Consider the following 14,189-nt stretch of genomic DNA (forward strand, 5'->3'; position numbering starts at 1 on the left):
GCTTATCTAAAGTGATCACTCTCCTTACAATATGTATGATAATCAAGGTGGGCCCTTTCCAGCACAAATCCAGGGTTTAACAAGAACATCTGGTGGGGGGGGGGGGGGGTTTGGAAAAAACAAGGGGAAATAGGTTACCTTGCATAATGACTTAGCAACTCCCAGTCTCTATTCAAGCCTAAGTTAATTGTATCCAATTTGCAAATTAATTCCAATTCAGCAGTCTCTCGCTGGAGTCTGGATTTAAAGTTTTTCAACTTCAAAGAGTCCGGCTCTCGGGTGACGTGGGTGAGGAGCTCACCTGTCCCCTCACCCTGGCTGGGCAGGGACCCTGATCCATGGTGACACACGGTGCCCTGGGTAAGTGTCTCCCAGCACGTAGTGACGTCCTCCCTCCATGGGCATCAGCCTCAGGAACCTGCTAGCATTACACCCGGGAAAAGGACTCCTTGCCCTGCCCCCCTCCCCGCACATCGGCCTAGCACTAAGTACTTGTTGCTCAGTGAGACGAGCCTGGGCCAGGCTAGCCGGGGGGCACACCTAGACCTCTCATATTGCTAGCTGGAGGGGTGCGTGGTGGTCTGTGAGTGGGGTGCAATGTGCCCCTCTGGGGGACAGTGTATGGGAGTGGTGTCTCTAGGGCAAGCAGGTTAGGAGGGTCAATACTGAGGTGATGGGGCCTTAGAAACCCCCGGGGGCAGATCAGGTATTATTTATTCACGTTTCTGGAGCCCCCAGCTGAGCTCAGGGTGCCAGGTGCTGCTCAGACACACAGGGAGAGACCGTCCCTGCCCCGGACCGGCTGGCATAGCTATCCTGGACTAGTTCCCCGGGGGACACTCTGCCTCCGGGACAGCTGCATGAATCCACCCTCTGCCTGAGTCCCGAATGAGTCCCCTGTCCTAGACAAACCCAGAGCACACGAGAGAGACACAGGGTGTGGGGGAGAGAGAGGAAGTGATTTGCCCAAATGACAGCCCCTGGCATGGGCCAGATGGGGGCGGGATGAGAGGGGAAGGGGGTGTGATGGGGGAGTGAATAGACACACGTAGGTGTGCATGCCTGGAGCGTGTGTGTGTGCGTGTGCACGCCTATCATGCGTGTGCATGCGTGCATATGCGTGTCCCTGCATGTGCCTGTCCATGTGTGCACATGTCTGAGTGTGCATGTCCCTGTGTGTGTGTGAGACGGTGTCACGGCTGTGCACGCTCCCAGCCCCTTTCCGTGCCAGCTCCCCTCCGGCAGCGCCCGGCCCCTGCCGCTCCCCTCGCCAAGGCAGGTGCCAATCACCGCCCCCTCCCCTCTCTGTCACGGCAGGTTCCCTTGAGGGGAGAGGGGCTGGCAGGGCTGGGAATGCGTCATTCGGCCTGTTGCCATGGAAACCATCTGCTCCCTGGGTGTTTGGCAGCTGGCTGCTTTGGGCACGTGGGAGATGGGGGGTGGGGGCTGGGGCTCAGGTGAGTGGGGGCGGCTGGAGGAGCAAGGGGAGTGTGCCGCGTGGGGAGCAGGAGATGGCAAAGGCTGGAGAGATCCTACATTCATCCCCTGCAAGGCCGGACGGGTCTGATCCCTGGGTCGCACGGGCCGGAGAACGGCCCCCAGATCATTCCCAGAGCAGAGCTGTTAGACAAACAGCCCGTCTGGCGTTCAGCATTGCCAGTGAGAGAGAGCCCACCGCGCCCCTGGGTCATTTGTTCCAATGGCTAATTGCCCTCACTGTGAAAAATTCACACCTTGTATCCCGTCAGAATCTGTCTAGCTTCCACTTCCAGCCGTTGGAGCATGCTAGCTCTGTCTGCTGGATGGAAGAGCCCGTTGTTGTAGATTTGTTCCCCATGTAGATACTTATGGACTGGGATCAAGCCACCCTGTAGCCTTCTCTTTGCTAAGCTAAACAGACTGAGCTCCCTGAGTCTCTTGCTGTCAGGCAAGTTTTCTAACCCTTTAATCATCCTCGTGGGTCTTCTCTGAGCCTCTCCAATTTATCAACATCCTTCCTGAGTGGTGGGCACCAGAACGGGACACAGGATTCCAGCAGCGGTCGCACCAGGGCCAAACACAGAGGTAAAATCACCTCTCTGCTCCTACTCGAGAGTCCCTTATTTATGCATCTCAGGTTGGCATTAGCTCTTTTGGCCACCGCCTCACAATGAGAGCTCACAGTCCGCTGATTGTGGGGAGGGAGACAATCTTTTTCAGTGTCACCGCTTCCCGGGGCAGAGTCCCCCCTCCTGTAAATATGCCCAACACGCTTTGTTCTTCGATATCAACATTTACATCCAGCCATATTCAAACGCATCTTGTTTACCTGCGCCCAGCTTACCAAGCCATCTAGTTCACTCTGAATCCATCAGTGACTCGTCCGCTTCATTGTTTACCACGCTCCCAATTTTTGGGTCATCTGCAAACTTTATCAGTGATGATTCTGCGTGTTCCTCCCGGTCATTGGCCAGCTGCTTTCACACTTGAAATCCGGAGGGCAGCCTTTCACACCCACCTCCAGCGATGAACGGGGCCCATATTGCCCGGCCCAGCCCCTCACTCATTGCGTTGCAAGCTCCCATCTAACTGCCTCTCAGTCCCACCCTGGTCTCCTTCAGCCCTGCCCCAGGCCACTCCCTGCAGATGAGTTCGGCTGCAGGTTTCCACTGGATCCTCACTGGCTTTCCCTGCTCCCATCTGTCACCTCGAGGTGCCTTCATGGGATTTCTCTGCCCTTGCTGGCATTCAGCATCCGCTGTGCTTCACGACATGCCCCCCCACCCCCCAGATTGTTAGCGGCAATGCTGAGACCCCCAGGCAGCCTGAGCCAGTCCTGCTTAGCACCCGGCTTTGTTTCCCACCCCTTGCCCAGTGCATGGCCTGGGAACACAAGCCAGACCTATGCTGATCTCAGCCCGTTCCTGTGAGGTTGCAAGAGCCAATGGACCAAACTCTGCTCGCTTCCAGTGGGTCTAGCTGCTCAGCTTAATCGGCTTCCTCCGGAGCTATGCTGCAGTTTCAGGATCTGGCCCCTCGTTCAATCAGCTGCACATCTTTCATCTCCCCAGCCTGCCACCCCAGCCAAACCAAGAGGCAAGCGCGTTTTGCCTGGCGTGATTTATTCTTCGCAGTCCACCTGCGGCTATTAGCACTGCTGGGGTGGGGGGTGGGCCCCCGGCCATTATCTCTGTGCCACAGGTGTGCACATCAGCTGTGTCGGTGCAAAAAGTGGCCATGGATTTACTGAGCTTCCTCCTCCTCAGGGCTGTTCTCCCCAACCCAACTGGTGCCTTGGCTGCCTGGCATGGGCCAGCAGGAGTGTCTGGGCTCAAACTGCAACAGCAACCGGTGATCAGCGCTGCTCTCTGTGTTAGAGCAGAGAGAGATCCCGGGAGACTGGTACTCGGGGGGGGAGCAGCGCTTCACGGTGTGAATCCAGGCTCAGGGCCCCAGGGAGCCAAGTGCTGTACAGAGACCGTCCCTGCCCGGAAATGTCCACAATCTGCACGTTGAGTGAGAGCCAACAGCTGGCTGAGACAGACAGACAGACAGACTGGAGAGCCCAAGGTGAGCGCACGAGGTGGTTGTGCACTGTGTAAGGAGTAGCTCCCACATGCCAGCTGCCCACCTGCTGCCAGGGGAAGGTGGAAAGATGGAAGGACCCCCCCCGGCACCTCCACCCCCCCAGCACCCCACCCCCCCAGCACACACAGAGCACATCCACCCCCCCAGCACACAGCCAGGATCCAACACCCCCTTCACTCAGGCAGCTCTTGGAGTCCAAACCTGCCCCCGAATTTTGTGGCTTGAGCCCATTTCGACGCTGCCAAGACAAACAAAGCCCCAAGCCTGAGCCGGTCTCAGCAGACGCTGCTGTGCAGGGAGGACAGAGGCATGCGGCCTCGCTTGGAGCGCGGGAAAGGACTTGCCCTCCAGAGCTGGGCGTTGTTCTACGTCAGAAGCAAGCTGAGGCCTGTCGGGAGCAGGTGGAAGGGAGCACGGGCCCTTGCTCTGTCCCCTCACCAGCCCGGCAGCGGTCTCCCGGCACTGCTTGGGCATAACCCTGCTTAGCCACCACAGGGTGGAAACAACTCCCAGGCCAAAGGATCTGACTGCTGCGGCTCCTAAGGGTTTTTTTGGGGGGGGAGGGGCGGGGGGGGAAGCTATTGCATTTGCTTGCAGGATCCCAGCAGGGCTCTGGACCAACCCTTTAGAACCCTGGGCATTTCCCCGGCTACCCCCTTCAGGCAGCATGGCCCCTGGCTGCAGCCCCAGAGGGCGGGCGGGCTGGCTGGGGAATGGGTGGGCGCACCCGCATGTGAGCACCATCAGTGCCGGCTCTGATCCGGGTCGCCCCAAGTGGATTTGCTGGCGTCAAAGTGACATCTGTAGGTGGCGGGAGCACAGAGCCTGGGCCCTGGAGAAGGCGTGAGCAGGGCTTTTATAAATGTCAGGGAAGGGCCAATAATAGCCCTACAGAGGCTCTGCCGGAGCCAAGGAACAGCCACATGCCAGGGGCTGGGCTCTCTGTCTGCAGGAGGGAGAGGGGGCTGTGTGGAGACAACAGTGGTTTCAGTATGGGGGGGGGATATTTTTCCCCCCCACTGTTGGATGCAAGACCCCGGTGAACTCCAGATGGCCAGCAGTGTCTGCTGGGCCCCATGAAGACTCGGTATGTGGGGAAGGGCGGGGGATCTGCTGTGAAAGGGTCTGATCTCCACAGCTCTGGTGCTGGGAGCACCTGTCCCCTGCAATGGAGACGCTATAATGCAAGGGGTGTGATAGCCATAGGCTGGATGCTTCCCACCATCCCCGAGGGCAGGAGCGTGCTGATCTCATGGCAAGGGGGAGCCCTGTCCACTCCCCCACCCCCAGCTCCGCCTTTCCCTTGGCTGCCACATACCTGCGGGCAGGGAATGGAGACAGGGAGGGGGCACCGGATCCCTGCTGGCTGTAGAACTGCCAGAGCCCCCTGCCAAGCCCAGCATGGAGGCGTGGTATTCTCCCAGGAATAGTTATTCCCTGCACGGTGTGCATACAGACACCAGCTAATCCCGAGCAGGGCTAGAAACTAGGACCTTCTGCTCCGGAAAATCCTCCTCTGCCCGAGCTAAAGGAGAGTCTCTCAAGGCAGCAAGCTAGGGCTTCCACCCAGTAGAGGGTTTTGCAGACATACCCACATGAGCCAGGCTGGCACAGCATCCAGCCAGGGGCTGCAGTGCCCAAGCACACAACCCAGCACATTAACACAGCCCTGCCATCTCCCTCCTCCACTCTCTCTTGGCTTTTCCCTTTGGCTCTCAGGTCTTTGCTATTCCCCCCTGGCTGGTTTATTGCACTCTGGTCTCAGCCCTGTATCATCCAGCATCCCCGGAGTGGAGCGCCTTGGTTTCTCAGGCAGGTTCTCTCCATGTCCATGTGCCAGGCCTGCTCAGGTGCAAAGCAGAAGGGGCAGTCTGGGCCATGCCAGAGCCAAGCTGTCTGGGGAGACGTCCCTGTGCTGGGACAGCTGTGTGGGCCTCGGATGCCTCTAAATGCTTCATGGGTGTGGCCAGCTGGCTAACAAGCCAGGCTGGCTGGGCATGGAGTGGGAGTTGGGGCTTCCCGATGGACCAGGTGTCTAGACTGGGCATTGGAACTGGCAGCACCGGGGAGAGCAGGGCTGGATTTCCAAGACCCACTAGCCCCTTACCTTTCAGGGATGAAAATTCCATAGGGTCATGGTCATGGCTCCTGTAGGTTGCGTAGGGTCTGGCTGCATATCGCAATAACAGAGGCCCTGATTCTCCATGCCCCCACACTTGTTTACACTGTGGCAGAGTGGGTGTAGGGAAGGAGGCACTGGGTCCTGTGCTCCCCATCCCTCTTGGTTGCATAGGGTCCTGGCTTCATATGGAGCAGACAGTACTTTTGAATGGGGAAACTGAGGCACAGAGCACTGTAGTGACCTCCCCAAAGCCAAACAGATCAGTTCTAGGGCCAGATTTCCAAGGACTCAGCACCCACAGCCAGAGCCATATCTTCAAAAGACTCAGTGCCCATTTATTATTTGTATTGTGGTAGCACCTATAAGCCCCAGTCATGGAGCAGGACCCTGCTGTGCCAGGCGCTGTACAAACTCAGCAGAGTACAAGAAAACTAAAGATACACCTGCACTGCAATAAAAAACCCGTGGCACTGAGTTTCAGAGGCCAGCTCAGTTGACTCAAGCTCCTGGAGCCAGGCTATGGGGATAAAGGTTGCAGTTTAGACATTATGGTTTGGGCTGGAGCCTGGGATCTGAGACCCACCCCTATGTGACAGAAAGTATCCCTGTGTCCACACCTTATGCCTTGTGAGGGATCATTTGAAAACTCCTAATTGGCTGGTCATTAGTGTCCTGATAAAACGCGTGGGACAACCTTGCCTGTGAAGTTGTAAGATTCCACTGCATGGTGTTAATAACACACCTTCCAGGCTGAGATTGGCGAACAGGTCTGGCTCCAATAAAGCAATGTGTGCAGAGTCATCAAGCAGGAAGGGGAGACAAAGGAAGCTCAAACTGCTGAGAAAAAAGCAGCAGGGACCATCCTTCCCCATAATCCTTTTGTCTCCTGGAGCCAGCTGGAAATGGTTTTCAAAAGGTGGACTGAAACTATAAAAAGGAGGGGTAAACACCTCAAGGCACTGCTCCCTCTCTCTGCCCACTGCAGTCACAGCACCTGAAGGCAAAGGAAGCAGTGTTGGAGTGGCGCAAGGATCCTGACCTAAGAAGTCAGACCGCTGAGACCATGTAGTGAGAAAACTTTGCTTTGAATTTAACATAGTGTGTTAAGTTAGGCACCAGGAGTGTTTTAACTTTAGGTTTTTGTAACCATTTCTGACTTTTATGCCTCATGACTTGTACTCACTTAAAATCTCTCTCTCGGTAGTTAATAAACTTGTGCCGCTGATGTATTGAATCCAGTGAGTTTCAATGGAAGTGCTTGGGAAATGCCAGGTGGAGTGGCAAGTTATGTGCATGTTATTTCTATTAAAGAAATAACAGGCTTTATATAAACTTGCACTGTCCAGGAGAGTGCTGGGCGGTACAGGATATGACTGGGAGTATGTTGGGATCATGCTGCAGTATAACCCAGGCTGGTAAGAGCCGAGGTGTGGCTGATTGGCTGCAGCTCACATGCAGACATAGCTGGGAGTGACTTGCATGCTGAAGGCTGTTTGAGAGCAGTCCAGGCAGGAGGCTACAGCAGCAAAGCACTGTCAGTGGCCCCCCAGGTTAGGGGGCAGGAGTGACACAGCCCCTCATTAGTCTGGATTCTACCTGGGTAAGTCACACCGTCTTGTGGGATTTCAGAACCCAGCTCGAGCCTGAACGTCTACACTGCAATATTTAGCCCCCCAGACCAAGCCCCAGGAGATCAAGTTCACTGACCCAGCTGTGTAGACATACCCAGTGAGACAATCCTGGTCAGCTGATGGGCAGCACTCTGCTCACCAGAGGCCAACCATTATCCATTTCCTTGGAGCTTCGTAGCAGAGGAGAGTTGGAAGGAGGAGGAGGAGGGAGCTTGGCAGATTTCTACAGGGAGCTCGACCCACATGTGTGGGGCAGCATGGGCGAAAGGCCAAAGTGCTTGTTTGAAAATTAAACACGCAGGCAATGAAGGCTGGCGTCATGGGCCGATGGGAGGCAGGAGGTGATGTCTTGCACATTTATTTAGTCACCCGAATAAGAGCCAGATTTCCAAGCACTCAGCACCCAACACACCAAACTCTTGAAAATTCAGCCTTGGGTGCCTGCCCAGTGTTTACAATTTTATAGCTGCTCCGGCGGCCTTTGGGGAGCACAAAAGCTTGTCTCTTTCGCCAACAGGCATTAGGTCCATGAACGATTTTCCCTCCCCCACCTTGTCTCTAACATCCTGGGGCCAACAAAGCTACAACATCACTGCAAACCTGCTGCCTCTGTCTGTTTCAGGCATGATTATTTTGCTTTCGGTCTTTTGAAACAAAGACAGACTTAGTCCCCACTGGCCATCACTCCCTTCCCTTTCCCCATCCTCCCGGCTGTCTCTTTGCCCTTGCCTCTTCCTCCGTCTTTCCGCTTTTGCAACTCCCCGCCCACCCATTGCTCCTTTCATTTATGCCACATAATTGAAGCAAAAAGAGAAGCTGAAATAAAATAACAAAGTTCCCTGCATTTTTTTCTCCCCTTTCACCATCAAAGTGACACATTCAGCTGAAGACAGTGGCTTTGGGAGTCCCTGCTGCAGTGAGATGATGAAAGAGGAGTTTGTGCATTATGCATAAAGGACTCATTTCAAACTGCACAGGGAGAGGACAAGGAAAGAATTTTTCCCTCTTAGCTCTGCCAGTTGAGTCTGCTGTCTCCCTCCCTTCTCCTTGGTAGCGTCCCTCCCAGATGCCAACCCTCAGCCAGTAGCGGGACCTTTGCCCTTCACGTCTGATGTGGGCATGGAAGGGGGGAAATACCAGCGACGCCTGGATTGATCCACTTCTGTCTTGTGAGGGCTGAATTGCCAGTTCTCCTTTCAGATCCACACGGCGGATCTTAGCTCTGAGTTGCAGGTACGTCAGGAGAGCCAGGTCCCGGCAGCGTGCTGACCCTGGGCGGGTCAGGAGGGAGAATTCACTTTTCCTTTTCTGTGCTTTGTGCCTTTGGCGGGTTTATATTTTCCTCTTTGCCAGCGATTGGGAGGAGGAAAGCAGCAGCAGTATAGACCCAGGAGGGCATCTGGGCAAAGGACAAATAAATGCAGCGGAATCTGGGGTGCCTGCGTTTAACGCCATGCATCCAAAAAAGTAACCCTCTCAAAGTCATTTTTAAGTGCCAATGTGTCTGGCCTCTGTTTATGCTGCTCAGTTGTGAGGATACGACATGGAAAGTGGTCACTTTGGGGTTTTTAAGGTAGGAAAAGAATTTCAGCCTTTCTGGGAGCCATCCGGCTGCAAAAAGAGAAAGTCAGAGGACCCATTAAAATAAGGTTTGGTTTAGAAATAGTTTAGAAAATGTTAATGATTATTAGCACGTTATAAGCATGTTACAATCATGAGCAGTGTGTGTTCTAGGCAGTAAGAAGCATATCAGGAGAAGGTGGTTATAAGCTATGGCTGGAGTTTATAATGAGCTCTCAGCACAGATTGAAACATCTATTAACCATTTGTTACCCCTTTCTGAACTGTGGACCTTTCATATAAAGTGTGAACAAAAGTGACAGCTAGCGGGAGTCACGTGTAGATCCTGATGGATGTTTAGCAAGCACTGAAATGCCTGGTAGATTTCACTGTCCTTGCACTATGAAGACATTCCTTCTGCCTGGCCTGGGACGTTCACAGGTACGGTTAACTGACTCAGCCAAGGTCACACAATAAATCTGAACGGAGATTAGAGCCCTGCCCAGGCCTGGCGTTGCTACAGCAGGTCTAGACCTGATCCCTGAGAGCAGTTGGTCTCCACCCTTGTGGACTCAGGACTCATTTGTTAACCATGATGGCCTGCCGTGACCCAGTAAATAGCTTCAGTGCAAAAAGCATCTGGCTCACTAAGTGTTTCTTACTCACGACATAATAGCCACATTAACATACTAAGTATGGGAAAAGTACACCATGAATACCATAGCTGCTGCTCCTGCAGCTGCTGTCCTGTGGGGCTGGCTTGGCTCAGCTCCCTGCTTCGGGTGGTGCAGCGTCTGGGGTCCCAGTGCTATCTGGGGGGCGGGCCCAATTTGTGTGAGCGGCGTCTCAACCTGGCGCATGGGACCACAGCACCACTCACTTGTCTTTGGTCCATCTGGCCCCCCGCACAGCAGCGCCCCCCGCAGAGCCTCCCACACAGCCCTTTAACTCAATTTTGGGGTGCAACCCCTGGGGTGAGAAACCTTGCATTGGAGCCCAGCACGTCCCAGCCTAATCACATAACCTGCCTGGGTCTCTCTTCCCCATCTGCAAAGTAACCGTTCTTACTTCACCACATGCTGCCGTGTTCCTAAAATCCTGTACAGCCCCAGCCATCCTTGGCCAGACCAGCTCTGGGCTCGTTCTCACAGGTCGCACGACTCCTTATCCAACTGGCAGCTGAATTTTTGCAGTCCCGCTTAAAAATTGATGCCCCACTCCTCCTGGCTGAAATTTTGCATGAAAGATGCTTTGATGGCCCGCGTGACGGATGAGAAGCTGCTGTGTATTTATTTATGAATACTGATCTGTAACAATGGCAAGAATATTGTAAGGGACCCAGACACAGATACTCAAAGGATCCATTGAAATCCATGGCAGTTAGGCGCTGAAAAATCTTTGAGGGGCTGGGCTCTGGGCAGTGAGGTACAGCTATTGTATAATGAGCGGGGGTAACTAGCATTTCCTGTATGACTGTATTGATCTAATTTCAGAAAGTTATGGAAGGAGCAACTCAGTGGATCTAGATACGGAAAGCATCACAGCAGATCTAGATGCAGGCACCCTGGCACACCCCCCAAAGACTGTTAGCGTCAAGGAGCCTGTCTCTGAGAAGTTGCAAGCCTTGTTTTTGCCAAAGCTAGGAGCCTGGAGAGAAAAAGAACAAGGAAGAGTTAAAAAGCACTTCTAAGGAATTGTGATATTTGAGGGCTGGGCCTTTAAGGGCTGAGCTTCCCTGATCGAGAGTCTGGGCGAGGCTCTGTGGCCCTCTGGTTGTTATGCTCAACTAGTGGGAAGGAGCCTCAGACAGAATAAAGCAGAACTTTGGCAAGCCCCTTGAGTGCTGAGTGATCACTGAACACTCCTGGGGTCACTTGTCACAAGCTGTCTCAGGAGCGGGAGAGATGCTGCCGGGGGAGTCTAAAGAAGGAGGCAGGGAACGGGAAACCTTAGGGAACAGTTTGAGATGCGGACTGGCTGCTGTATTACTTTAACATCTGCATTCTTGGAAATCCTTTTGTTCTTACATAAATGACACTTCACTTAAGGAGGGCATCTGGTCACTGTGTCAGCCCAGGGGAGCTGGAAGAACTTGTACAGTGGGGGTGCTAAGAACCATTGAACGAAACTGTAAACACTGCATATGATGGAAACTTCAAGCCAGGAGCGTGGCAGCCCCCAGCATCCCTAGTTCCAGCACCTGTCAACCACTGACATTGCTCTTGGAGGCAGCAGAGCAGCAGGGTCTGAGCGTAGGTCAGGTCTGCTGAGTTAATCCCTGGTGAATGCAACCCAGGGGCTGGTCCGAGAGGGGGAGAATTGTGAGATTCCACCTGAAGCCAGGGGGCGGCTCTGGCAGAGGCTGCTCTGACAAGGCCAGGAGGGCCCCGAGGTGCCGTTCCCTGGGTAGCTGGCAGCCTGCATTTTCAGACCTGCTGAGTAATCTCTACTCCCAGCATGGTTAGCAAGAGCAGCAGGTGCTCAGCACCTTTGAAAATCAGGCCGTTCGTGCTTTTCATTAGTCCCACTTTGAAAACTATTTGGCCTTCTGACACGTAAAGAAGAACCAAGTTGGCACGTGGGGAAATGGATTTGCGGGAGAAACTGTGCATGGATCTTTCTTTCTCCCTCCCTTCCTCTTACTTAACGGGAATACACAAAGGGAATACCTCTGCCTCTTGTTCCCCCTCCTCGCTGAATAAACAACCTTAACTCTGCCCTGTAGTGACATCACAAGGGGGAAAATATGGAGCGAAAGCTAATATGGTTTTAAAAACCAGTTTAATTGAATTGGAGCTCACATGCCCTACTCATAATTGTTACAATGTTGCATGGCATCGCTGTGGTTGGCTCGGGTGCTTTGCGGGGTGTTTCTGTACCGTAACGTGTTTGGATTGCTTTTCAGCACAGCCTTCACTCTGACTTTCCTGGGTTTCTAGTGCTTGCTCTGAGGACATCCCTCTCATGTTGTTATCCTTCAGTTGCTGATGGGGGGCTCTCCATCTTAACGTCGTTTATTTTGGCTGAGAACTAGTTGTAGCTTCATTGGCACGTTAATTCACCTACAGCTTAGAGTAGCAGAATAACGAAGCACAGCTGCGGCTGGAAAAGCACCGTGTTTGATGCAAAGGGATGGCCACTTTTCCTGGGTGGTGTTGAATTCATTTCCTAACTGGAGAGTGGCTATGGATAATAGGAGGCAAAAGATGTGGGAGATGGGGGCTGCCCCTCCCTCGAAGCAAAGCTAATCTGGCCTCTGCTGGCAGATGGCATGGGCACGCTTTACCAAGCAGGCAGGTGGGGGACTCTGGAGACCAGAAGCAACAAGCTTATTTCTCTTCCTTTTCCTACACAGAATTATGGCTGTGGTTTACCGAAAAGCCTGGCTCCTAAATCCCTTAGGCACTTCTGAAAATACCAGCTCATCAGGAGTAACATGCAGGCTCTCCAGAAGAGTTTAACTGGGAACCCCAAAGGATTCTAGGGGTTAAGAGTTGGAAATCCAGCAGTTAAGCCTTGATCCAGCACAACATTTAAGCACCTGCTTAACTTTAAGCACGTAGATCATCCCAGGGATGTCAAAGTGAAGCAAATATTTAAGCACTCTGCTGGATGTAGGGCTTGAATTATTTTAATTTTTACAGGGTGGGGTTGTTTTTTGCAAATCTATCGACTCCCCGTTCGCTACACTGGAATAATATTAAATTGCAGGCAGGGAAAGAGTACAGCGAAAGGGCTCTTGTTACAAATCTAATTGACTTTTCTGTTGATTAGGCTCCAATGCTCTCGGGGTGGAAGAGTAAAACTGGCCTGGTCATGGTTCTCGTTCATTTCCCTTGTGCGATGATGCCATGTCTGTTATCCCTTCTCAGTCCAATCCAATATCCTGCAAAGCTGGAGTGGCATCTGGCCTTGGGTTTAGCAACAGCTGTGAAGGATGATTTAAACTCATTTGTGGCTGAAGCAGATTATAACACCGTTTGGCCAGTGCAGATGGAGCCAAACTGGATTAAAGCTGGGGTTAAGAAGAAAGAAAATCTGTCTCCCAGCCCAGTTCTCTACCTGGACTCGATATATATATAAACTATAAGATGGAGCCCAATCCTGCAAACACATGTTAACTAATGGGAGTGCTACTGGAATTACTCCTGGCAGTAAGTACTGCAGCTGGCCACACTGTTTGTAGAATCAGGCCCTTGGTTTGGCTGGATCTGTTCCCACCAACAGGCAGATCCTCAGCTGGTGTCAATCAGTATAACTCGGTGGAAGGCCGTCTCTGCTGATTGACACCAGCATGGGGGGCTGGCTCAGTGTCTGGCCCAGTTTTGTTCTAAGCAGCGAGCTGTGAAGCCCAGCTGTTGCCGTCCGCTGCGCATGGTGGTGCCCGCTCTGTGCAGGGCGGCACTTTGACCCAGGCCCCCAGAGTTGTGTTCTGCGCTGTAGCATGTTAGCAAGAGAAATGGGGACTCCGGTGATTGCTGCTGCTCCCTGAAATACCCCTCCCTGCTGGAAGCCCCTGCCATGCCCCTTGGCCACCTGTGTTAACCTCCCTGTCCAGCGACTCCTCAGAGGAAGACAAAAGAGGAGACTGCAGCAGCATGGCTGGGGGAAAACAGCTGCTCTGTCCCCCAGTCACTGTCTCCTGCCCCGGTAGCTGTGGTCAATTCCCTCACCTGCCTGCCTGCTTCTCCCCTTTCCTCTCCTCTGATCTTGGAGCTCCCTGCCCCTCATCCTGGCATATGGGTGAGCTATCAAACTTCCCTGCCTATTGCGTTGCTGGGGAATCTCTCTGCTCCCCAGGCCTGGCTGTGGGGAACTTGTAAACCACTGGGGATGCTTTTTTATTTTCTGGGGACATTTCTTATGGTCACTGGCAGGTGCATTCTTTGTTCTTCTTCTTATTATTATCCATTTGTATTACAGTAGCGCCTGGGACCCACCGCTGTGGACCAGGACCCCTGTGTGCTAGGCGCAGTACATTGTCATTGCTATTTCTTAAGTTAGTTTGGGAGTCCACCCGAGTGGATCTGGCTCTCAGCCGTTGATAGACCCATGTCCCGCCAGAGGCCATGGGTCAAGCTCTGGGGCAGGGAGATAGCATCTTGCCTAGCACAGGCACATGTGTGAGATTGTCTGGGCTGCCTCCTCCCACTTACCGTGATGTCACTTTGGAGCCTGGTGGCTGCTGCCGTCAGGGAGCCTGGGACATGCCAGATGCAATTAAAGACTCAATTTTCCAATAGGTTTCCCAGCGACCGTACGGCAAGGAGAGCTCCTCTCCTGGGGGACGGTGCAGATGGCTGAGCCGA

The sequence above is a fragment of the Lepidochelys kempii genome, chromosome 25, assembly GCF_965140285.1.
Source record: "Lepidochelys kempii isolate rLepKem1 chromosome 25, rLepKem1.hap1, whole genome shotgun sequence".
Taxonomy (NCBI): Eukaryota; Metazoa; Chordata; order Testudines; family Cheloniidae; genus Lepidochelys; species Lepidochelys kempii.